This window comes from Aulonocara stuartgranti (assembly GCF_965226115.1).
Source record: "Aulonocara stuartgranti genome assembly, chromosome: 10".
NCBI lineage: Eukaryota > Metazoa > Chordata > Actinopteri > Cichliformes > Cichlidae > Aulonocara > Aulonocara stuartgranti.
The window spans coordinates 14369175-14394288 of record NC_138946.1 but is presented as its reverse complement, the minus strand read 5'-3'; the positions used below and the strand labels follow the sequence as shown (position 1 = coordinate 14394288).

The following is a 25114-nucleotide window of genomic DNA, read 5'->3' as shown; positions in this document are numbered from 1 at the left end:
TCACTCTGTGTTCTTGTTAAACAGTGGTTCAATCTAAATGATAAAAGGGTAATGTAAAGCAGTTCATCTATACAATCTTTCTAGTGGTAGAAAATCAGAGAAAGATGCAGTATTATTAATGGCTGTGCAGAAAACAGTGACACTGGTATTTTTTTAAAAGAGAAGGATGTCAAGAACAAGACAATGGAAACACCGGTTATTCATTGCCTAAAGTTTTTTGGGATAGCCTTACTTAACATTATGTAGTACACCATATGATCAATTAAGGGTGTTTTTGAGACTTTAATTGTCTTTCCAGCTGTCTTTATTAAAGCTGCCCACAAGTCTTACAGCCTTGTGGATTAATTGGGAACAAATCACACTAAGTCTTTAGAAAGCCGGGCTTAGCACTAATATCCTTTAAATATGACTTCAGAAGACAACGTTTTATGGATATGGATAAGACTCAGTCAGGATAACTTCATGCACTGATTACTCCATCGCTAAACTAAAACGCTTCGTTAAAACAGCTGCTCATGAGCGTGGATGGATGGTAAAACACAGGACGGGCTTTTTTTTTTTCTTTTCGTTTTTAAGGAAATGTAAGATTGCACTGAGTTACAGAAGCTACAGGAACAGACGGTGGCTGTCACGACTGGAAACTGCAGATACAAAATGTGACAAATTGGCTGGCAGAAAAGTATCAGCGACCTAAAAACACTGCAGAAAATCTGTTCGTCATCATTACGTCTGATCTTAGTGGTCCAAGGCACCTCAGACATTCGGTGTCCTGAACCGTTCTTCTTCATTAGAACTTAGGCTCCTTTCACAAACCACAAAATATGACATTCAGTGTCAAAATGTTGATGACGAGTATGTTTTTGCTTGTTTTCTGCTGCTGTGCAATGGATGAATGGCTTGCGTCATTAAACGTAAGGCACTTTATTTTTTAGGCCACGGGATAATGTCCTGATGAAATTTTGAAATTCCTCCTCACAGCTCGCTGGTAGAGTGTAGATAAAGCATTATGACATTTGACTTGCTTAGGAAGGTAATAATTAGCTTGTCAAATTGTGCTCGCAGGTGGTCATTTGGCTCGTTTCCAGGACGACGCTGTACTCACTACCAGCTCATATTACTGAATTAAATCTGTCAATTTTGCATTTTAACGTAGGGTGAGAGTACAGGGTATTTTTTTTTTTCCTTCAAGCGTAAGAAAAAAATAAACTGTGGAGCTTTGCAGTTCTGCAAGTTGGTCATGTCATCATCATCATCACATGAGTATCTTTGCCCAACAAAGGGTTGATGTGTGTTTACAGTTCAGGTCAAAGTTTAATGTGAGTGTATTGTGTGCATTTACTTATGTGTTACTTTTACAAGACTGTGTCTGTGTGTGTGTTTATCTGACATGTGTGTGTCAGATTTTTTTTTCTAGCCTCTCGATTGCAGCGATGCAGATGTGCCTCACAGGGAGAGACACAGAGAGAAATGCAGTGCAAGGGGGTCACGTGGAAGGAGTCACATGACCATGTGTCATTGCTGGAGGCCTGGTGAATTGGCTTCAAACAACAATCCTCTCACTGTGTGTGTCGGTTTGTGAGCGTGTTGTCAAAAAAAAAAAACAGTACAGTCAGTGCTTTCTTTGCTCAATGTGACTGAGCTATTTGGGATTGAGAGTGAAAGGTGTTTTGTGTGTTATATTGTCTTAAATTAAACTTAAGTAATGGGATGTTGCTTGTGAGGAGAATCGCATCTCGACTTTTTCTGTAGTCGTCCTTTTTCATCATCAGAAGCATTGGAACAATAACCTGCAGCTATTGTCACAAGAGTTCAACCCGGGGGGGCTTGCACATTATAGATCACTCAAGCTCCGATCTGACTGCACTGGATGTGATGTTGTTTGCATCTTAGAAACATTTACAGTTTCAGTACAGCCCTGAAAAACACAAATCCTGGATATGTTGCTGTATTTGGGACTTTGAGGTTTACGAGAAGATAAGATACTATAAGATAAGATGAGATAAGATAGACTAAGAGATTAGTCCTCTAGGAAATTCAAATTTCTACAGCAGAAAAATGAATACGGCTGCAATAAAAAGTAACCTATAACCTACAGCAATAAACTTTGCAACTACAGAGAAAAATGCACACTGTACAAAGTAGAAGAAAATAAATATAAGTAAACATAAATAATTATTAATGATTTACACCTATTTCCTCCTTATGTTTATTTTGTGGTTCTGGAATCTACAAAAAAAGTAAAGAAAAGAAAAAGACAGCAAAAATATTGCTGTAGTAAAAAAAAGTGAATCTAAGTTAATTGCTGGGGTGAGAGTACACGGTATGAACCCAAAAACTAGCTAAACGTGACAGGCGGGGGCCATCGGGAATGAAAATTAGTGTCAGAACAGTACCGTGCCGCACAATCAGGGCTCCAGGAAGATTAAGAAAGCTTTAGTGTAATTTTCTCTGACAACAAAATTGCATCTGCGAACAGGTATGGGACACCAAAATATGCTAAATGATCTCTCTCCGGTTCTACATTTTTGGAAGTTATTGTCATTAGGAACCTTTGTTGTGCCGCCGGTACCCCACTTAAAGAGGAGGAGAGGGGAGTGTCTGTATTGCCACAGAAAGTTGATGGGTTTTTAGTCTCTGCGTGGGATGCAGTCCATAGCGCCAAAAAAACCCAAAACAATAATAATAAAAAAAGGTACGCTCAATTAAACCTTTACTGAAAAAAATATACATCTTTATGAAACCTTAAGAGATCCGTAAAGCTAATGGGGGTAATACCTAACTAACATGTGACCTGACTCTCCTGATTTTTGAAAATGATGTTAAATTTTATTGTAACACCTGGGGGAGAGGCCACACAGGTCGTTTTTTATTATTATTAAAGATAAAATAAACTGAGCCACTTTCAGTTCTCAGTGATGCTACAGTATTTGTTTGAGTTTGAGAACTGAAAAAGAGTTTGGACGTGGAAATGGCTAAATGTGAGACTTAAAATTTGGATGCCTATAACCAGTGTTGGGACCAACGCGTTATTAAGTAACGCGTTACAGTAACTACGTTATTATTGTGGTAACGAGCACGGTAACTAGTTATTATGCCAAAATCAGGAACGCGTTACTCGTTACTGGGATTTAGATAGGGTCGTTACTCGTTACTTCGTGTGGTGGCATCGCGGAGTTTCCACAGATTCAGTAACATTAGCAAGTGGTGGAGGCAGCAGGTGGATGAAGGAAAAGGGACGCAGAAGGAAAAGAGACCCGAGGCGGCCGCCGGTCCGAGTGTGAACTGAACTTCAGGTAAGAAGTTATGACCTGCAGTCTCTCTGGGTCAGATATAAACCAAGTTTAGGTGGAGTTTATTTTCGTTATTCTGACTTTTTCCGTACTGCGTGCTAGCTAGCATGACAGAGTTTCTACACAGCTGGGTGGTGCTATGAAGTTAATGATGTTGAACTTTATTTTGTTCATAAGTTATTAGAGTTGCCAACCGTCCCGTCTGGTATTCAGAGAAAATATTACGCGTTTCTTATTGAGGTGAAAAGGAACAGTTTGTCCCGTAATTCAGCTACAATGAAAAAGGCACAAAGCTGGAGTTATTCTGTGTCTTTACGCTGCACAGCTGCCTCTTCTTCTTTCATTCTCCCCCCTCCCTCTCCCGTTTCTACTTCAATCATGAAACTGACCAATGATCAGCTGATCGGCTCTCTTGTTTATTTATCGCCCACTTTGCGCCGAAAGAGGAAACCAGCGGATGTCGCGCTAAACAACAGCAGCACGTTTAAGCTTGATCAGCTGTTGTTAGAATTTATTTAATATTAATTTCTAGTATCAGCTGATGTTTGCTGGAGCCACAGCTGTAAAAAAAAAGCTGCTGGTCATGATATGGTTTGGTTATCTGGTGAGAGGGAAACATGAAGATGAAACCAGGAGATGTCCTTACTGGATCATCAGAGCTGAGCAGGTGATGGAGAAACAGGTTTACCTTTTAGGTGACATGAATGAGTTGAAGGGAAGTTATGAACTGTTTCTGAGAGACAAATAACCCCAGGATCCTTTTCTAAGTAGCTGACAGCTGGTAACTGTGCAGGGGCGGGTCTAGCAAAGTGTGGCCAAGGGGGCATGTAGGGCATTAACAGGGAATGGGGGGCACAAAGAAATACTTTTCTTTCTTATTCTCATTTAAAATGTCTAGCTTTTAAAAAATAATTATCTGAATCTTACAACAAACGATTGATAGATTGATGCATATATACCATCAAAACAGTGCACATCACTGTCACAACAGTGTTTGTTTTCATTCAAAGGCTTTATGATTTTTCCTATAATGGTGGGCCAGTTTCTAGTCAAAATGCCCGGGCCAATTTTCTTTCCCAGTCCAGCTCTGTATGCAGCTCATCTGCAGTCTGGTGTTACCTACATCTTCCTATTCAGAAGGCAGAATTTCTGAGTTCTGAGTACAATCGAAAGCACCACGACTGCAGTTTTTGTGTTGGATGTAAAAGGCGCACATGACGCTGTGACGTAGGCTAGAATCATGGCAGCAGTCAATGACGGTCCAGGCGTGGGATTTCTCTCGTGGAAATATGCACGTTATCATATCCTTTCTATTGGTAGGTGGCACAGTGCACTTGTGGCAAGTAAGCAAGCTAGAAGACTGGCAAAGTTATGGAAGAAACACATTAACAAGAGAATTCTGAGTAAAACCAAAGTTACTTTCCCTAGTAACTAGTTACTTTGAAAGTAACGAGTAACTTGAAGTAACTGAGTTACTTTTGAGAGAAGTAACTAGTAATGTAACTAAGTTACTATTTTAAAGTAACTTACCCAACACTGGCTATAACAGACCAAACTACTCAGTTGTGTGAGTCCACAGAACAACAAAAAGCGCAAACACCCAATCATCTATGTCCAGTATATTTATCCACCAGTGGATTGTCACAGCGGTAGAAATACCTTAAGCATGCTTGGTACCTAAGGAGGAAGAGTGTAAATTTGGGTGGTGTGTTAATGACGTCATTTAGTGTTATAAACATCCACTATGAAGGAAACCTAAAAATAAAAGTAAAAACATAAGTGAATAAAAATCTTCGATCTGGTAGATCTATTGCTGCCCATAATCATCAATGCCCATCAACCAAAGTGTAAAACCGCTGACTTAGGTTCAATCTACCGTGTACGTGAGCTAGGTCAAGGCCATTTACAATCACAAAACCTGTTGTCAAGGGGGGCAAAAAAGAGCGCATCACATTGAAATAGTTAAATCTACATTACTCACATCTTCAGCTTCATAAATTTAAATTAGGGGTTTCAGATTAGGTGCTAATGAACATTTGTTGGGCGAGCCAGGGTGATTTCAACTGCTGAAATCTAGAGTCTGGTCTTCTTTTTGCTGTTTGCTGTGTATGGCGTCACCCTGGGATGAGAACGCTTTTGGTGTCATCGTGCCAAGATCTAAGATGTCGAGAACTCTCAAAGGCACCCAGGAAGAGAAAAAAAAGAAGACTGTGGATACCTAAGAGTATAGTAAGGGATTTCAAAAGAGCTCCATAATACTTCACCATCATTTACTAGTGCTGTAGATTTTAAATGTCCATTTAGACAACTAGAGGAACACCGCATTCAGTATAATAGATAGTTTTAGGCCAAAATATTTTTATCAGAAAATCAGGTAACTTGAAGCAGTTAGCGTCATAGTGTACGCTTCCTGCTGTGTGACACTGACTTTAGATGTATGCAGAATAAACATCCTGTATGGTAAAAAAAACATCATACTAACAAAGATTGACGGGTATGAATGTAATAGGTTGATTCACTGCTTCTAGGACTGGGCAGCTTGCACTCATTGATTCTAATATGAATTCTGCATCATATGCAATTATGCCTGAAAGAGGCTCAAATATTTGTTTATCAATGTACTGTATCTCAAAGAGGCCAGAGATTGCAGTAAGGAGTTGGGTAGTCTAATTCTGGGATTCAAATGAAAAAGAGTGTATTTTAAAAAGATTATAAAAAGCTGAAAATAGACAGTCAGTTAAATCGGGCCTGTCTGCCACCTGATAAAGCCTAAATGAGTTTAATAAAGCATCACATAATGATGTCATTGCTCAAAAAGATTGTGTTTCAAGCTCTTCACACTTCTTTATATGCTTTGGGAGGAGACAGCTCTCCATCCTGTTTCTATGCCTGTCACTGCATCTGTGCTCTTGTCTGACTCCTTCTCCCATGTCCAGAGATGAGAGGGGTGGAAGAATGACTGCAGAGAGATGAGGGAGGTGGGAAGTCAATTGGAGGCCAAGAGAATAGGAGAAGAAAAGGAGGAGGAGGCAAGTGAGAGGAGAGGAGGTAAGGTCACAGATGTCTGAAAAGGAAGCTGTGAACAACATCTCTGAGTCACAGTACAGTCAATAGTAAGAGCAGAGAGAGAGAGAGAAAGAGGTCAGATGATACCAAACACACTGTGGCTAGCTAGGACTTGTAAGCGTGCAGTAGTAACTATCAGACCATTTGCCGTGGCAGGTTGGGAAGTAAGTAAAGGGAACATAAGCTATTATAGATTACATTACGAAAGTCTTGATTTATGCCTTATTTCTTTATATGTTATTTGGGGACAGGGGAAATGTGGGGAATTGGGGACAGCAATTTGTTGACACATGTGCAAACCCACATGGAAATACAGTATGTAAGGCAAAAACAGAGTTTGTACAGTTCTGACAAGCCTGAAAGTCAGTATTTGATAATAAGACCACCTTTAGTCTTTAACGCAGTCTAAGCTCTCTTAGGCAATCTTTCTTTAAGTAGTCTTCATGAACAGTTTTCCAGGCTTCTTCCAGGATATTTCAAAGCACATTTTTGTATGTTGGTTGCCTTTTGTGTCATTGTCAGTTAAGTAATGTCCCACACTGCTTTCAATAAAGCTGAGGTTCAGGCTGTGGGGAGGCCAATCCATGGCTGATAGAGTTCCAGATATCCTTTTATTGCACTGGCAGTGTGAGTCTAAAAAACTAAACTGTTGAAAATCTGATTTTACTTTTCTGCATTCATAATTATAGAGACTCACTGTTGTAGCTCTCTTATGAGCACCTGACAATTTAAACTAAAAATTTCTAATTTGGACACCTGACTCTGTGCGATCTGTTGCTACTGATTTTCAGTCCAGTTCTTGTGTAATTTGGCACACCATCATCATTTCTTACTGTTTGGCTCCTTTAAGAATGGCTTCTTGAGAGTCAGCCTTCCACTGAGACCATTTCTGTTGAGGCTTCAGTGAACAATAGGTGGATCATCTCAAGGGCCAGATGCATCTTTCAGTCACATGTCGGATCATTGCTGGATTCCCCCCCCCCCTCCTATTTTTAAGAGACACGACTTCTTACATACTGCCTGCTGCTTCTTCTTTTGTCCTCAACTTGTCCAGATTCTTCAGATCTTTTAAGGACACACTCACACAGTGGTGAGACATGTTATGTTTTCAACTAACAGTTCTTTTTGGTGCAAGAATACAATTTTATGTTTGCCAAACTGTGTTAACTTTGAAATCTTTTATACATTCTTAGGTTGCATAGGTCTGTCAGAGCTTCCTCCTGTTTAAAGGGAGTTTTTCCTTCCCACTTTCACCACATGCTTGCGCATAAGGGGAAATGGTGACAAAAAAACAACACAGTTGTCCTTGAGTCTGACAAAGAGTCATACACCAAGCAGTAGGTATGCCATCGCCTTGATGTGCTCCTTTGTTGTGGCGTTTGTGTTGCATACAAATTACATCATGGGACTTTTGGCCACGTTGCTAGATCAACTGCGTGCACGTTAGGTTGTACTTGACTGAAATGGAAAAAGTCCGAAACCGAATAGAGTTGAGTCACGTGGCATGGAAAAGGACTCTAATTGTTGGGGGTTTTCTTTGTATTATTGTAGGATCTTTACCTTACAATATAAAGGACCTTAGGGTGGCAGTTGCTGTAATCTGGCACAGTACAAACAAAATAAAATAAAACTGAACTGAACTGAATTCATCTAAAGAAATGGGGAACAATGTGTTTTAACAAAGTTTTTAAAGATACAATGTAAAATGGTTTCTTTGCTAACTTTTCTGTTATGTGTAGGCATAACACTGGTTCATATCTTAAATTAGATGTTTGAATCTTTTATAGATCAGCGTTAAGTGGCTTAACCTCTGAAAATAGTCAGCTACAAGGACTGGACTGAAAAACAGTGAAAAATCAGCCAATGGCCAAAGAAAAACTGTGAAAGACCTTCAGAAAGCCTGGAGAATTATTGCTCAAGATCACTTAAAAAAAAGAAAGCCTGGGTCCTTGGAAGAACAAACAAATTAGGAACTTTGCCTCGTGACATTTGCAGAGTACTGTATTTTGGATAAATAGACAAGTATTTGTTTCTATTTATTTAAACCTGATGATCTGTTTCTTCTTAAACTGAGACATAGCAGCACAATACTGATGTTATCAGCTTTTATGGTGGTAAAACAAACTTGCTAACAAAAAGTGGTTTGTTTGCACAGAAAGTGGGAGTGAAAGTATATTTGCATTTATTTGCTGCTTTTGTGTCAACGTGGCCAATATATTGTGTTAAGCATTTCCATTTTGTTGTCCATCGACTCTTAACAGGAAATATTTGGCTCTTTAGCTGCTAATTGCTCCACTGTGTTCATTGGTATCTGTTAACTGGTGCTGAGCAAGAGCATTTCACTAAGAACAGCTGGCTGCTCCATCTGGAAGTAACACTGAGAGCAAGGAAAGTAAAGAAAAATAATAGCCAGCTGTAAAATTAAAACACAATTTGTATCCTGTTTATATATGAATATTTTATTTGATACAGATATTTGGGTTGTATTCATATTTGATTTCCACCCCTTTGAATGTTTCTTGTTTTTAAAATTATATTATGCACCATGGATCATAAAACCACCAAATTATCTTTACTCCTAAAACACTCTTTATTCCAGGATTTTATTACCATTGTACCAAGAGCATCTCTTTCAGCAAAGACAGATTTTAGCAGGTTGTGATTCATATAAAAAGGAGGTCATTAAAGAATAAATTGAGTTTATTAACCCTCAGTATAATTGTTGTTTTCAGTTTGTATATTTGACATTGAATTAACATGTTTGGTTTTCAAATAGACCTCGAATCAGAGCCGCACCCTTTCTGAATAAATACGGTAACCTACTTTTGCCACGCTGGACTGGTAGCTTTTCCGTTTGTTCCACTGCCAGCATCAAAGTGCCATGATCCCGGACCAAACTTGGAATTACTAATCACAAATGTGTAATTACACAGTTACTAATGCCAGAGTGTAACATCGAGAAATAGAATCAAAGTACTTTAACAGGTGCTGTGCAGACACCAGGTTCAGAATCAATCAGCGTGCTGGATGTGTGGATGTAGTTTCAGCCTTTGTGTTGGTGCCTGTGTGTTTGTGCCTTTGTTGTTTCCCTCAGCTGCTCTGTGGTGTCCTAATGGGGTAGGAATAACAACAGGAGATCATAAACAGCAGCTGTGCTCGGTCAGGCCACACACTGCACTCTACCAGCAAGCTGAACTGGTCTTATGAAACCCGCTCGAAGGTGACGGAGTGCAGCACGGAAAGAAGCAGAACACGATCAAAGCCATCAAAGTGTGTTTTCTGCACCTATAGTCTTTTATTCAACTTCAGGCAGCAAGTTCTTGGTTTCTCTTGTCCCTGGGTTGGTAGATCAGTCACTATTGTAAAAAATAAATTACATTAATTGGTGCAAAAAGTAAAAAAATAATCAGGGTGTTAGGATGCATGCTAAAGACTTGCCACAACAAGATAGACATTTTTGGTTAATGCTTATGGCTTACGGCTAAGAGGAAGCCATAAGCACTGTAAAAAGCAGGCAGTCAGTGTAGTAAAAATGGGAGCTACAGCTCCACATTTGTACGGCTCTGACAACCAGTCATGTCGCAGTTTAAATTCATGACTGTCCAGACATGATCTCTGACCTTTTGATTATAAAATGCCACCATTTTATCATTTTTCTTCTTGAAATTAGTGTCACAGTGATCTTAAGCTCTGCCCATCAAGTTCTACTTGGTTCAGTGTTCAGTCCAAGTTAAGCCAGCTAAGTAATGTAATTCTCTTCAGAGGATCCTGACACATTGGATTCAGAACAATGGGATGGATGTGATTATAGGGACCTTGACCTTTAGCCACCAAACTCTGAACAGTTAATGCCAGAGTCCAAGTGTCTGTGCAGACTGGCAAGCCAAAAACATAACGCCTCTGGCTGCGGCTGTCTCCGCCATAGAGGCCCAATTATAGCTGGGCCCCTGACATATTTTAGCAGAAACACAATGAATGAAAGCAACATTTAGGGTTATTTATATAGACTGGGTGGAACCAGTGTGCTGTCCTAACAGCAGAAACAGTGATAGAGGTGAAGATAAGATAAATAAGGAGGATGAGGGTCTGCAAGATTTAATGGGAAAGAGGGGGGAAAAAGAAAGACTCTGCTGATAAGATGAGATTAACTGTCCAAACCAGGCTGTCGTCATCAACACAGATCTGGACACAAAGAATTAGCGGTTGTTGCTAGGACGACAGTAACCAGAGATACCAGCGCTGGTGTTCAATCACATGGTGAGGTCATTCGTCGCCCTCGGGAATCAAATCACCCATTATGGCCGGCCCTCTGTGCCCATTTATACATCAAACTGTGCAACAAAACTGGCCCACAGGTTTTCTGTGGATTATAATGAAGAGCCTCAGACTCACATCCATGTGACTGTTATGACCCAGATCGTAATTTTGTATTGTCTGTTGTATGTGATCCCCACCGCCTGGGTGTGGTGCTGTTAAATTTGCTCTGTGTTTTCAGTTACATAAGCTCTAGGTGGCAGGTTGCCATTGGCTGGAGACTGGAAGCATCAACTTTGAACTGAGACCTGGCTAGACCACCTTGGCTTTCCCTACTTCCTGTGTGTTGTGTTCGGTACAGCTGTGTGGACAAGTGTTCTTGGCTCTGAAAAAGTTAAATAAGTGTGTATATAATGTAAATATTGGAAATATATTTTTAAAAAAGCAGTCCTGGTGCTGTAGGTGTCGTCTTTTTAACAACCTTTTCTTCTTTTTAAATTGGGGAGGCAGCTAAGACACTTGAATTTTTTTTTAAAATGTATTTATTAATTTTTTTATAGGGGGTTATATAGTGATATAATAATGGATTGGATTTATATAGCGCTTTTCAAGGCACCCAAAGCGCTTTACAATGCCACTATTCATTCACTCTCACATTCACACACTGGTGGAGGCAAGCTACGGTTGTAGCCACAGCTGCCCTGGGGCAGACTGACAGAAGCGAGGCTGCCATATCGCGCCATCGGCCCCTCTGGCCAACACCAGTAGGCGGTAGGGTAAAGTGTCTTGCCCAAGGACACAACGACCAGGACAGAGAGCCCGGGGATCAAACCGGCGACCTTCCGGTTACAGATACGCTTCCCAACCCCCTGAGCCATGGTCGCCCCTGTTGTTTTGGCCGTGGCAACCCTTTCAACAATCCGTTATCTGTATTCACTTATCCTAATCACTTAAAGCTGGTCATCAGCGTGCCACGTTAACCCAGGGTTTCACTTGTTCACACGAAGAGGGTTGTGTTTAAAGCAACTGAGCAATTACAAAAATGGGTGAGATTACCGATAACATAGCGGCTCACTTTAAAAATGAAGATAAACTTAGAAAAATATAAAGCGGTTAAAAACATAGTACAGACAGATAGTAACACAGCTGCTGCAGATAAAGCAGTGGAGTGAGCATGTATGAGAGTAAAAGTGCTGTACAGTGGTTTAGTGTTAAAAAAGGTCAGTAAGACTGGGAAAAAGCTGCTATATTAATAAAGGTTAGCGTATCTGAAGGCAGGAAGGAAAGTCGGATACAGTCTGTGTAAGTTAACAGATTTATCAATATCACAGCTCCGTCATTAAGACGCTGGACAATATCATTGATTATAAATTTAATGAAATTAATGCTTAAATGACAGTTCAGCTGCGGCCTCGTTTGTGCACTCTGGTATTACCTAAGCCGGGTGTAAAAGTTATGTTAATTTACCATCTATTATAACTAGTCTACATAGTACATTATGACAACTACCAACTCAATTAAACTACTAACTTCATCACTGAAAACTGGACATTGTGATGGTCTGTCCACATGAGACTCCACTGCGCTCATTCATTACGTACTGAAATATTGTATAAGCCCACAGTGTTGTGTGACAAGTCACCCTCTGTCATGCTGTTATTAACACAAATGCCAGCACAGTCACCTTGACTCTTATAACAGCTTATGGCTGGTCCCATGCAGGAGAACTGGTTCAATAAGCATTTTATTTTTGCTGGACTGTACAAGGAAGTCTCTCCAAAGTCATTACAAAAGCATTTCTTTCCACTTGGAAGCCATGTTGGTAAAAATTGCAGTCAGTTGGGTGGCTCCTCCACTCCAAGTATCCTTGGGCATGATGCTGAAGCCTGAGTTCTCCCTATATATTCATCAGATTGTGTGTGTGGATGTTAGATAAAAGCACTAAGGCATAGGAAAAAGTGAATGGGTGAATGAGGCTCATAGCAGAAAACATCGTGAGTGCTCAAATGGACTACGAGTTATTTTGACTAGCATGTCTAAATGAATAAGGAGAGAGAAAAGATATAACCTTTATTGTACACGCCTAGAGTCTACCGTGATATCTGATTAAAATAAAAATAATAAAAAGTTTGTTGATTTGACTCTAAAGAAAGGTTTTAGAGGCTTATTTCTCTGCAGCTTACTTCTACTTTGCTTGCACAAAAGTCACACACAGTTATGGCTTCATTGATGGCACAACAGAAAGAGCCAATCACAATCACCCAAGAAAAATGTAAATTACACTTAGGTTTATCCTTATTATGTTAAAGAATAGATATGTCTGCCACCACATTGCTGAAACATGAACCTACAAGGTGCACATGTGTCACTGCAACAGCACCATTAGCATATTAATCCCAGTTTGGCTGTGATAGAGCCAATGATTGATTGTCTGGGGTGTGCAGTAGGACAGCCACTGTCTTTGCCATTAAATAGTTCTCATATAGATTTAAATTCTTTAGTCTTTGAGTGCTGTGTCTCTCTTAGTTAATGGATCAGGTTTCTAAGAGACTGTACTTTCTTGCAGAATAACATAGACTGTACTGAAATTGGTTACAATTATGGGCAGGTCATCAGCTGACTGTGCAATACATGCCTGTTCTCAGTGTAGCCTATATAGTTACGCCCATCAAAATTAAAGTTATGTATTTACTGTATACAATTATTTAGAGGAAACTACAAACAATCTAGTATAACAGGAAACATCTCGTGTGATGTTAGATCATACATTTGGTTATCCATAAGGACCATAAAATGGTATGGAATGGGTTAAAAATGGTTGAGCTGCTGCAAAGAAGAATTAGAAACCTAAAGAATAATGCCAGCAGGGAAGGTGTTGTTTCAGCTCACAGGGAAATGAAAGTGGGGGTTTATAACACCCCGCTGGTGTAAAGGAAAGCAGATTAAAATCAGCAGAGGATGATGGTGATAAAGAAGCGTGCCAGGGTGCACAGCAGTGTCCCAGATATCAGTGCAGGGTTAAGTGTAGGTGTTGTTTCTCAAAGCAAGATGTATGTTATAGAACCAGGTTAATGAACAAAGCTGTGTATGGCTCAGGGTCAGAAATATTACCTTAGATGTTCATGAAAGAACTGTGACATTAACTGTATTAATAGGGGGAAAAACATTATAAACATAAGTGCTAAAAATGTATCCATATTTAAAGTTGCTTTGGAGTCTGTATTAATGCATTTGAGTTGAGAATGGCATCAAACTCTGAACAAAGCTAGGCTACTTGTTTCATGTTTATCATTCATGACAAACTCTAGCTTCTTAATTAAACCATCAACAAGTTAAAACATTGTTTCTACTAATGTGGTGAGCGTGATAATGACAAATGAAGAAGGCAAGTCGACCGATGTACCTAAATATACTATTATATACCCCTCTATAAAGACTGTAAGATGGCCATTTTTTAACACATCCAGATGGATGGCTGCTTTGACTGCTAACACAGGCATCTGTGCTGCTTCACCTCAGCTAACTGGAGTCAGTGAACTGGACCTCTCAGTTATGTTTGTAGTGTTTGTGGATTTTTGGAGCATTGTCAATGTAATTTCTGACAGTCTGCTGTGTGGTACTGCAGAAGCAGTCTAAGAAGCTCATGCTTCAGTTACAAAGCATTATTACATAGCATTAATTAGCAAATACCTGTGTCTGCACATCGTTTAGCTAATAATGAACTATTTCTGTATTTCTGCTCCATAATCATGCAAATTCAGTGACTTCATGCTCTGAAAAGCTAACATGGTAGCAGCCAAAATGCTAATGTTGAAGCTTCAAAATAAAGAGTCAAAAACCAGTGGGTGTATAGACAGGCTATGATTAAAACAGTAACCTTTATTACTGAGAAATGCCAATCTAGGAGGGGCATTTCTATGTCCCAGGTAATTAGGAGCACTTAAATATAGTGCCCTTCAACCAATATGACCCCGGTAGACTTATAACCTTTAGCAGTCAAACAAAAACAATAGATGCTTGGAAAAAGTAGTGTTTATGGCAGAGCTGTTATATTGGATCGCATTAGAAGTGGCCAGTGAGTGTGCATTGCCCTTTTACTACCTTCACTTTGTGCTGTTGTCTTATCATTTCCAGCATCTCCTCTCCTGTCCTCTCCACCCATTACCAGATGTGACCTATCACATGTCCCATCTGTCTAATGCACCTCATATCTCCAACAGTGCCATCTCCTCAACAAAGTCCAGGCTTTCTCTTCTCTCTCTCGGGCTGCACACATGCATGCAGTGACAACATTTGGTACTGATTACCTCTTCGCTATCTGCTGTATCTTGGCTCTGTTACAGTTAGCTTCTTTCGGGCTATACACAACATCTGCCTCTGTCACCACACGTCTGTTCGCCACTATGATGCTGTACATCATCATCGTTGCACTTTAGAAAACAAAACTGATGCTGTGATCAGAGACGTGAAGATTAGTGGACGGCAGCTGGATGCAGCGTAGGTCACACAGTGCAGTGCAGTTGGCTTCTATATTTATGAGTTTTTCTACCTAGATGGTGCTTTTGCTGTGAAGCTGACTGCATTATTTATTTATATGCTAAACTCAACCCCAGATTAGGACTGACCTACTTATCTTTTCGGATAGCAAAGCTTGCTGTTTTCCCCACAGTATCTTTCATCAGGCAGGCAAATTTCAGCATCTCTTCCTTCCACCCCTCTGCCTCCTTTCCCGACTGCCTTCTCATCCCTCTATTTTCCCTCTTCTTGTCCTCTCCTAGATATACAGCCTGTCACAGTCACTTCTGTTGCTATGACGAGTCTGTTGGTGCGAAAGCAGAGTATTGTGCTTTCCAGACTACCACAAAAGATAGAAAGATGAAGGCTGGGAAAATAGTGGTGATGATGGTGACGAGCAGGAGGAGAAACACAAAAGCAAAATGGGGCGAGGCGAGTTGGAGACAGCAGGAGGTGAAAGAAACAACAGGAGGAGGCAAAAAAATGTTAAAAAGAAACAAGGTGGAGATGAGGTGCAAATGTGTGGAAGAGGTGTGAAATACGTTTCTGATTGTAAAGGTTAAAGATGAAGTTCTAGTCGATCTGTTTGTAAAATCAGAGTGAGGCGTCAGAATAACTGCTGTCTCCTTACTGACAAGGTGCTAATGAGCAAAGCATCAAACCTCACTCCTGAAAATGTGCCACCATCTGTGCAAATGACGCTAATGCTGATAAACAGTTACACTATCCCTGCGTCAACTGAACAATCAAACAATTTTTCACCGGACAAAGCGAAAGCAAACCCAATGTGAGAAAAAAAAATCTCTGAATGACCGCTTGAGACTTGCTCCAAAAGTGAGTCAATCCCAACAGATTTGTGCAACAGACATACTCGGGGAAAACGGTAGCTGGAGACTACGACACAACCAAAATTATTGTGACCCAAATGCAGTGCGGTGCCTTTAATGGTTACTTCAGGGACCAGTTGCAGTCAGTTGCCATCTTCAAAGTGACTTTGGTGCATCAAGATGGTGACCATTGAATAAAATCAATTAAATGCAACCTGTTTCTAATAATACAACAACTAACTGCGATGAACTGATTGAGGATGATACATTTGTGGCTGTCCACAAACACAAGAGTTCACATTAAACAGAAAACCTTGTTTTTGAATAGGAATATAACTAGAATACAACCAGTTGGCAACCAGTCGAGTCAAGTCTGAGTCCCCTGTTGTAATGAAATGTGTCACACATATGTAACACACATATGTCACACTTATGTGTTACTGAGTTTAACATTTTAGCAAACTCTGCATTAATGAATTACACAGCAGTTATTTGCAAACAGTCTGAGATTGGTTGCAGTCAGACCCCAGTTGCTTGGAGACAGGTTGCTAGGATTGAAAATAGTTGGTGACCAGCTGGTAAATCCGACTTGCAGAGCAACTACTGATATTTGCTAGTCACAAGGATGTTAGCATCCAATTTTTATTCTAGTGTGACTGAACCATTGTTTTGTGTTTTGAAGGCAATTATGTGCCAAATAATATGGCCTGTTGTGCAGGTAACTGTACTCCAAGTCTGCCATGAAGTCTGCGGTTCAGTTCTGATGAATGAAATACTAGTATGTGGATTGTATGTTACTTCACACTAATTAGGAAGAATCCATATTCATCTCAGAAAAACCCCTTACAATCACACTTTTAGGTTGTCATGGTAATCCTGTTGTCTTATATACTACCTGTCGTTTGCAGTAAAAACAAGCAGAGTGAAAGAAATCTTGCTATAATTCGCTAAATCGCCTGATATATGATGTCATCATGTTATCTAGCAATCAAATACCAACAGGCTAAAATGTCCCATCTGATACAAGCATTGTTTCATTTTAATTTCACAACAGTAACTTTTCATTTATATCCTCAGAAGATCACACTGCAAATACAACCTGTTCTGCCCCACTCACATCAAAAACACATAAAATATAATCAATTAGGCAATTAGCAAATTAAATGTCCATCTTTTATACACAGCCTTTAAGTTTGCTAACACAGTGTATAGAGCATATACAGTGCACACTCCACAAGCATTATATTCCAGGGAGAAGATGAGGAATAGGATAAAAGCAATCGTTTCAACGTTCATCTGAGAAAAACCCCACAATCTTAGTGGGGTGTGTTAATCAGCAGTGTGAGTGTAAATAACCATAGTCAGGGAAAGACAGGAGCTGCCTGACGTCACCATCAACTGCTGCACTGTAGTTTAAATGTAAGACTTTTTTGTAAAGTCAGATGTTCTGAAACCTTGCTTGTGCCTGTTAGTCAGTGCTAACGTTGATGCTGCAGTTCTGTGTCAGAAACTAAATGGCTTCTCTGTTAGAAATGACAATGCAGTTTCTCTCTTACAGGAATTAAAGAGCTTCCTAGAAAATGACGTTGCATGTGCACAGTCACGCTTCTGCTGTCTGCATGCTCTTCTATCCTTTGTTTCTGCCTTCAGGTGTGTGTGTTTGTTCTGCATGCATGTGTGTGTGTAGAGTCTAGAGTTGTTAGGATATCTGAGACATTTCTGTCAGGTGCTTTTGTTGGAGAACAAAAAGAAGCTTCCTTTGTGGCCTTATAAGATGACCACACATGTAAAATGCACACAATCACATCCACACAAGCCCACACAGCCCATACAGACATAGAACACACACAGCAATTGTTATAAATTGGAGTGGAACGGCAAGGTCGCGTTTTTGTGTGTGTGCTGTGACACCGTCCCCAGAAGATGATAAAGTGAAGGGGCAAGGCGATAAAAGGAGAGGAAGGGAGATCTTTCTTCTTAAATGATTATTTCTCCTTGACCCCAATTAGAAGAGCATGATCATGTGATTATTATTTTTTCTGTGCAAAAAGAAAAGATCCATTCTGCTCTGAGCATGGCTGAGGAGAGGACTGGGGAAAAAAAGATTTCACACCGGTGCAATAATAGCAAGATTCTTCAAGTGTCCTTCTGCATGACACTTGTGTGTGATGAATGTTGGTCTTTTTCTGGCAGCAAATCTCAACTGAATTGGTAATGTAAAAATGTAAATATAAGGGTCAAAATCAGGTTATTGACACTACCAGTGTCATTTATGTATATATAAAAAGATTCCCTCTTAAAGACAGAGATTCAACTCACGTAATAAATGGTTAATGGTTCTGCTGGGCTGGAGGGTTCTTCCAGTTAAAAGGGAGTGACTCTTTACAACAAATTTAATACAGCTGTTGCCAGTCTTTCTAGATACTATCATGTTCTTGGTGGGTAAATGTGACTTAGTGGAAGAAGAGAAATCTAACTACAAAACAACACATCTCTGTCTATCTCTCATGGTGCTAACCTTTCTCCCTACATGCATACAGATAAACCACTGCCTTTTAACCTTTGTTTCACTTCTTGCTTCTTACAGCTCACACACACCTGCTTCTGAATGTGTATGCAAAAAAACTTTCTTGCTATTTCTAGTTTCATGTGGTCTTTTCACTACATTTTAGTTACTTACCAACAGCAGAGGTGTGATAACAGATAGCTATCTGCACATCTGTCAGTTCCATTAATAGAAGCATATTGTTAATGACAATAAAAAGACTGATGGTGAATTTTAAGCTAAGTTCAGTATAGTGTGACACATTTACTGCTATTTGTTATAGAGCAGCAGTAGCTGCAGCCCAGTAAACAATGTTAGATGATTCAAGAGTCACAATTAAACAAGACTAGAGTGTAAAGTCATGCTAGCAGCAGGGAGCTACAAGTATGCTTTGAGGACATTTGAGCTAAAGCACAATATTAGCATGCAAAGCTAACACACTGGTGGTAATACTTAGATTTGATGTCTTATTGGGCTGCAAATTTAATTGACTTTACAGGAAGTGAATGCCTGTAGCATTTTTGCAAATACAATTATTGAGATGCTTTCTTCTAAAGTAAAATGACTTTTAAAGAAGAAAAGCTGAGGTTAGTGGGGTATAAGCCAACATTTGGCTCAAGAGAGAAAAGCTCATTCCACAAAATCACTATTATAGAATAGAAGCTGATTGTAATATCAGGCTGGATACCAGACTCACACTGATGCTTAGGAAACTTGTGCTTTAGCTTGAGCCCGAATAACCTTTAAACCAACCTGTTTCTTTATATTTTTGTCACACCCAATAGAAATTTTGAGAAATTGTTGAGCTTCTTAAAAAAGTGGCGTTATTTATCTCTTCAAAGGAGCAGGTGGGTAAAAGAACTTCAGTTTTTCCTTTGTAGTGCTAAGATTTATTTTATTTATTTCTTTGCTGTGGAAGAGAGGTGTAAAAGATACAAATGCAAACTAAAAGCTACATTTTATATTTTTATTGACCCAAATATTATGGTGCTTTTAATGCGCCCTGTCTGCAAGTAAATAGAGGAAACTGTTTTGATCCAAATATAACAGGTGTGCTCTGTCCACTGGCCCACCGTACTATAAAATACCTACCCGATAGAGCACCTTTAAATGTGGTCCAGATATATGAGTCTGAATGATTTTACTTTCTCCCCGAATCTTCCTCTGGGCTCTGCTGGAAAGAACTTTTCCAGGATACCCATACAAATATCTGAAAGCCTCAGCTATGTTTTGTGCTAGACTGATGTTAGCATGCTAAATGTATAGCTAACATAGTGGTCTGTTTTCACTGTTAGCACGCTAGAACACTTCAGCTAGTATTTAGCTCTGAAATAATGGCTTGCCTAATTAAAGCATACCTAGCATGGCCATGCTCTTGCAGGTTTTATGACCAGTGTTGATGTTGGATTGTAAATGAAAACTAACTAAATAAAAAAACATCAACTTTACAATTACACATATTTTCTGCATTTACACCACAGAATTAAGAGCTCCGAATGAATATCCTTTTAATATGAGCCTGGTCACTGTGTTTCTTCCTCGCTCTGAATCTGTGCCTGCATGTGCGTGTGTGCGCGCGTGTTCGTTGCGATGGTTAAATGGGTGCCCACAACTTGGCAGAGCTCTGTTTAGACCTCGCTATGCATCTCAATGACTGCAGGGACACTGCAGAATGAGTCAAGCACTGTCAACACTGGAGAGAGCATTTAGTCTCTGGGTTTGAGTTTCTCAAGGCTAAGGCGTGTATGTGTGTTGAAATGTGCGTGTATGGGTGGAGGCGTAACAGAAAGAAATATTTTGCAAACCATCTTTCTGAATCATCTCATATGAAAGATGGCCTTTCAATCTGCAAGCGTTAGAAACTTCTGCCTCTCTGCAAACAATGTCACCGTGTTACTGTGACCTCTGTTAGTCTGTGCCACTTTTGTTTTGGTAACCTGTGTGCCCGGTGTCATTAGGAGTAAATTACCTGTCTGCAAAAAAATTGCATGGCGACTCATATGGATTATTATAGGTGGAGGTGTAACAATATGCTATAAAAGCCTCTTTGTGCTACTCAGAAGCATTTATAACTTTAAACCATTCAGTCATGTCATATCAATGCTTGGAATTCAAGCAGCTAGTAAGTAAAGTACCAGTGTTTAAACCATTAAAGGCCTCAATGCAGTATTTCTTTTTTTAGTTTAAAGCTTCACATTGTAAATTTGTGAAAATTTACCACCCTTATCAGTGGGGCTTGTGGAAACAGATTTACAGGTGTGGACAGAGGTTTGCATACACTCATCAGGGACATGAATATCTTGGTAATTTTTTTTTTTTTTTTTTTTTTTTTAGGATTTCTTTGACCCGACTTTTAAACATAAACCACAAACTGTCAATAGGGTTGAGATCGGGGCTTTGGGAAAGCCATTTCAGAAGTTTAATGCTTAATTCATTCAGAAAAAAAGTTTGTATGTGTGTTTTTGTGATTATTATCCTTTTGGAACACCTAACTGTGTCCAACCTTCAACTATCTAACTGTTAATTTGAGATGACCTTGAAGAAGGTGGTAGTCGTCCTTATTCATTATTTCATCCCATTTGTGCAATGTACAAATATCACAAGTAGCCCTAGAGCACAGGTGTCAAACTCCAGGCCACGAGGGCCGGTATCCTGCTGGTTTTAGATGTGTCCTTGAGCCAAAACGGCTGATTTAAATGGCTAAATTACCTCCTCAACATGTCTTGAAGTTCTCCAGAAGCCTGGTAATGAACTAATCATATGATTCAGGTGTGTTGACCCAGGGTGTTAACTACAACCTGCAGGACACCGGCCCTCGAGCATGATGCTACTGTCACCATGCTTGACAGCTATTATAGTGTTCTTACTGTAGGTTTCAAAGCCTCACATTTACTCATGAAAACATTCCTCAAAGAACAGTTTAAAGCAATTATTAAAAGCCCAAAGATACCATGAAGAGTGGATGCAAACGTCTGATGACACCTGCACACGAATTAAAACTATTTTTACATTTTTTTTGTTCAAAAGAAGTAACACGTAGTTAATACGGTATGAGCATGCTATAGGCAGTTTTCTGACGTGCAAAGTTCCTGATGGTAAGGCTATTTAAAGTCTTCCTGCAGTTTGTAAACACAACATATCTCATCTGGATTGCAGCTTTTTGTACCAAAATATATTGTGGCACAAGTAACACCCTTTCCCCGAGGTTTCTCTCGCTCTGTTGCAGTCCGACTTTAAGCTCCATTAGGCATTGCTCCAGCAGTACTGACCTCAGAGGCAGTTTTCCTCCACTGAGGCACATTTCATCAAAATCCTGTGAAATGTTCAGCATTTCTACACTGAAACATACATCATCATTACCATGGTTTTATGTCCATCTATTATCGTACACCAGTGCTATACAGGTCTAAGAAGTGGTGTTCCAATAACCATTAAGGTGGCTATTCATGCCATCTGGTGCAACCTCATGGTTTGTTTGCTCAAACCTGCACCTGTATTTCAGATAAACTTTGACTCAAGATGTTGTTATTCTTATTTTAACCTAGAGAAAGTTTTTGAAGTTCAGAGTTAAAAGTCATTATAAAAGAGTTATAATGGATCTTGTTTGCAGCTCAGGATGACCTGTCAACTTTCTACAAAAAAGAAGGAAAAAAGTATTTTTGCAACACAGCTGAAGGCTCCTTCAAGTTCCTGTTCCTCAACTGACAAACTGTGACTGTAGAGTCCCAACAAAGGTTAAGAAAAGTGAAGTGCTTCACCTCTCTGTGTCAGAAAATAGTTTAAAGTACTGCTGCCAGCCTCTCAGTGGCTTCTATTTTCATCGGGTGTCTGATGACTATCCAGAGTGCAAATGAAACGCAGAAATTCTGAGTTTATTTACTGCCATTGAAGTTCTTCATTATGTAAAGCACTTCAAATGGTCTTTGTGGTTTTTCAAATGTGCTTCACAAGTAAACTTGCTATGCCTGTTGGTAAAGCTAGCAATTTTAAATCCTGCTGGCTTGGCTAGACTGACCACTTGTCTTTACCCTGCTTCTTGAAAGATATTTGATCTCATCAAGCCAATTCATAGCCTGGGAAAAGACACAGCTGTGACTCATTTGTGCAAAAAGGCATAATATAGACAAACGTACAATTTAATCCAGCAAACAAAACCGTAAACTTAAACCACGGCAAGCTGCTCTTTTTTTTCTGAGAAAAGTGAGCAAAACACTAAGTCACAATACAAGCGGTGAGCTTGACTCAGTTGAATTCACAATAGAGGTGAAGACAAGCTGACTACTGCCTGGTTGTCATCGACGTGGCCGTGGTTGACTTGGCAACCAAATCTCAGTGGGATTGTTGGAGAGAAACAGACCGATGGTTATTAAGATCTTTTTAACTGTTGCACGTATTTGTCTGCATGTCAGCGCTGATGATGTTTCTGCGTGTTTACGTGGGCGTCTATGTGTGTTTCTCATAGAAAAAATATTGTTTCCGAGCAGCAGAATTGGTGCATAGCAATGTAAATAAAACCTGCATTTAGGTCAGAAGGTAAAAGTAGAATTCAGTGACGAAGTGACGCCCAGGGTCTTCTGAGTTTTTCTGCGGAAAAGCGTCTTTTTCTGCACATTGTCGTCATCATTCAGTGGGCGCGAAACTCTGCTTGTTGTTTTACTGAAAGCTTGAAGGACACTGCAACATGACAGCAGTGCAGCTGTCCATATTAGTTCCCGTGCCTCCTCCTCTGCCACCTCCACCTCTCCTCCTCCTTCTTTTCCTTGCCTGGCTGCTTATCATACACGTTTCTCTTTTCCCATCCTCCTCAACACTGTCATCCTCCTCCTCCTCCTCTCACTTTTTTCTCTCTCTCTCTTGACTCATCATCCTTGTCCTCCCTTCCTCTAACGTCCTTCTCCGCTTATTTGAGATACAGGACCCCAGGGACTAGAGGCTGCAGTAAAACAAGTCTGATGGATTCAATATGTCCTGATGGAAGTCCTTGACCAAAATCTTAACAATATAGAGGAAACCTGGCATGAACCTGAAGTCTAGTGGAGCATATAGGATCGTTTCTGTCAGTGTTGAAGGGGAGAGTTTCTCTACGATTCACACTACTGCAAAATGCATTTAAACTCACAGTTCAGCAAAATAAAAGAATTCTAAGCTTGCAACAAGGTTAGGTACTGTATCTGTATGCACATGTGGGGGTGGTATGGGTGGACCTCTGTGATGTCACGGAGTGAGCGTCCGTGAGGAGGCTGTGTCAGTGAGGTTGTAAATGTTTGATGGGGTTTGATCTAACCATCTGTCCACTACTGCTGGCAAAGAGAACGAGAACTACAGAGAGACCGGGTTAAAATAAGCACACATAGAGAATGGAATAGCATTAGCATGCTAAGCAAGATTACTAACATAGACCACTCATCTTTCAATGCACAATTCCTATACATTTGATCTAAATTTCATTTGACAGGCATCACGATTAAGGGTGTTTGATGGCAGGCCTGTAATGTTTGAATGGTATAAATGAATCTATATACAGTTCGATGAATTTGTTTTGCTGTACACCACAACAAAGGATTGTAAACCAAACAATCAGTTTCAGCTTTAATTCAAGGTATTTTTTTAGAAGCTCACAATTAAATAGACAAGCTAACAAAACTTAAAATAAAAGGATCAGTCAATGATTGCTTGAGGTCTAGAGCCCATGGACAGCATCAAAGGCTGCATTTCTTTCTGTGAGCCACTCTGCTAGCCACCTTCAGTTACTGCTTGTTTGTGGGCCTCTGTACCTTCAGGTTTTGTCTTCAGTAACTGGAAGCACGCTGTAACATTAAGTTAATTGGTGGTTTTAAATTGCCCACAGGTGTGAACGTGAGTGTAACTGGTTGTCTGTTTCTCTGTTTTAGCCCTGCAACAAGGTGGCAACCTGTCCAGGGTGTACCCTCACGTCCTATGGTAGCTGGGATCGGCTCCAGCGCACCCGCGACCCTGAATTTGATAAGAGGAGGAAAACATGGGCATTTCCTGTCTCATTTAAGTTTGCAACAGCTTACAGGATCAGCTCTCAGGATGATGCTGGACTCTTTTCAAAATGTTATTGGAATGTCTTTGCTGCAACGATGGAGCTGCATTATGAAGGTCCACTATCTGCAGAAGAAGGAATCAGACACCTGTTACAAATATATCAAATTTAACTTCACAGCATACGCACTAAAATACACAACATTTCTATTGCAAACGGATGACCATACACTTGTAAATTAGCAATAAGATATTTCCCATCATTCTAGGAAATCCTGTAAAAACCTTAACAGGTCACCTGAGAAACATGAAGTTTTTACAATCTTCAGTCATTAACTGGAGACAACCCAGTAATGTCTGAGGTCTAATTCTGGGCAGGAATCTTTGTTATAATTTTTGCACACAAAAGATTCATTTTGTGTTTGTTTATTTGCACATGACTCTTATTTTGCTTCTATGACCATTTAATGAATAAATGACATGAATAAAAGAGGAAAGTGAAACCTACCGGTGGTGTTTGAGTGTATTTACTTTTACTGTTCGCGTGTGTAAAGCACTTAATTGTTTTTGAATGGAACTGTGCAAATAGATTTTATTGCTGTAAAGATGAA

At 39.8% G+C, this 25114-nt stretch overlaps 1 long non-coding RNA gene across 1 annotated transcript; it reads left to right on the top strand.

The window, feature by feature from the left end:
- Nucleotides 1–2900: 2900 nt before the first annotated feature.
- Nucleotides 2901–25007, top strand: LOC309715063. Its single transcript, XR_014279142.1, has 3 exons — nt 2901–3293; nt 6227–6338; nt 24389–25007. It is a non-coding gene; the product is annotated as an uncharacterized lncRNA (long non-coding RNA).
- The last annotated feature ends 107 nt before the right edge of the window (nt 25008–25114 follow it).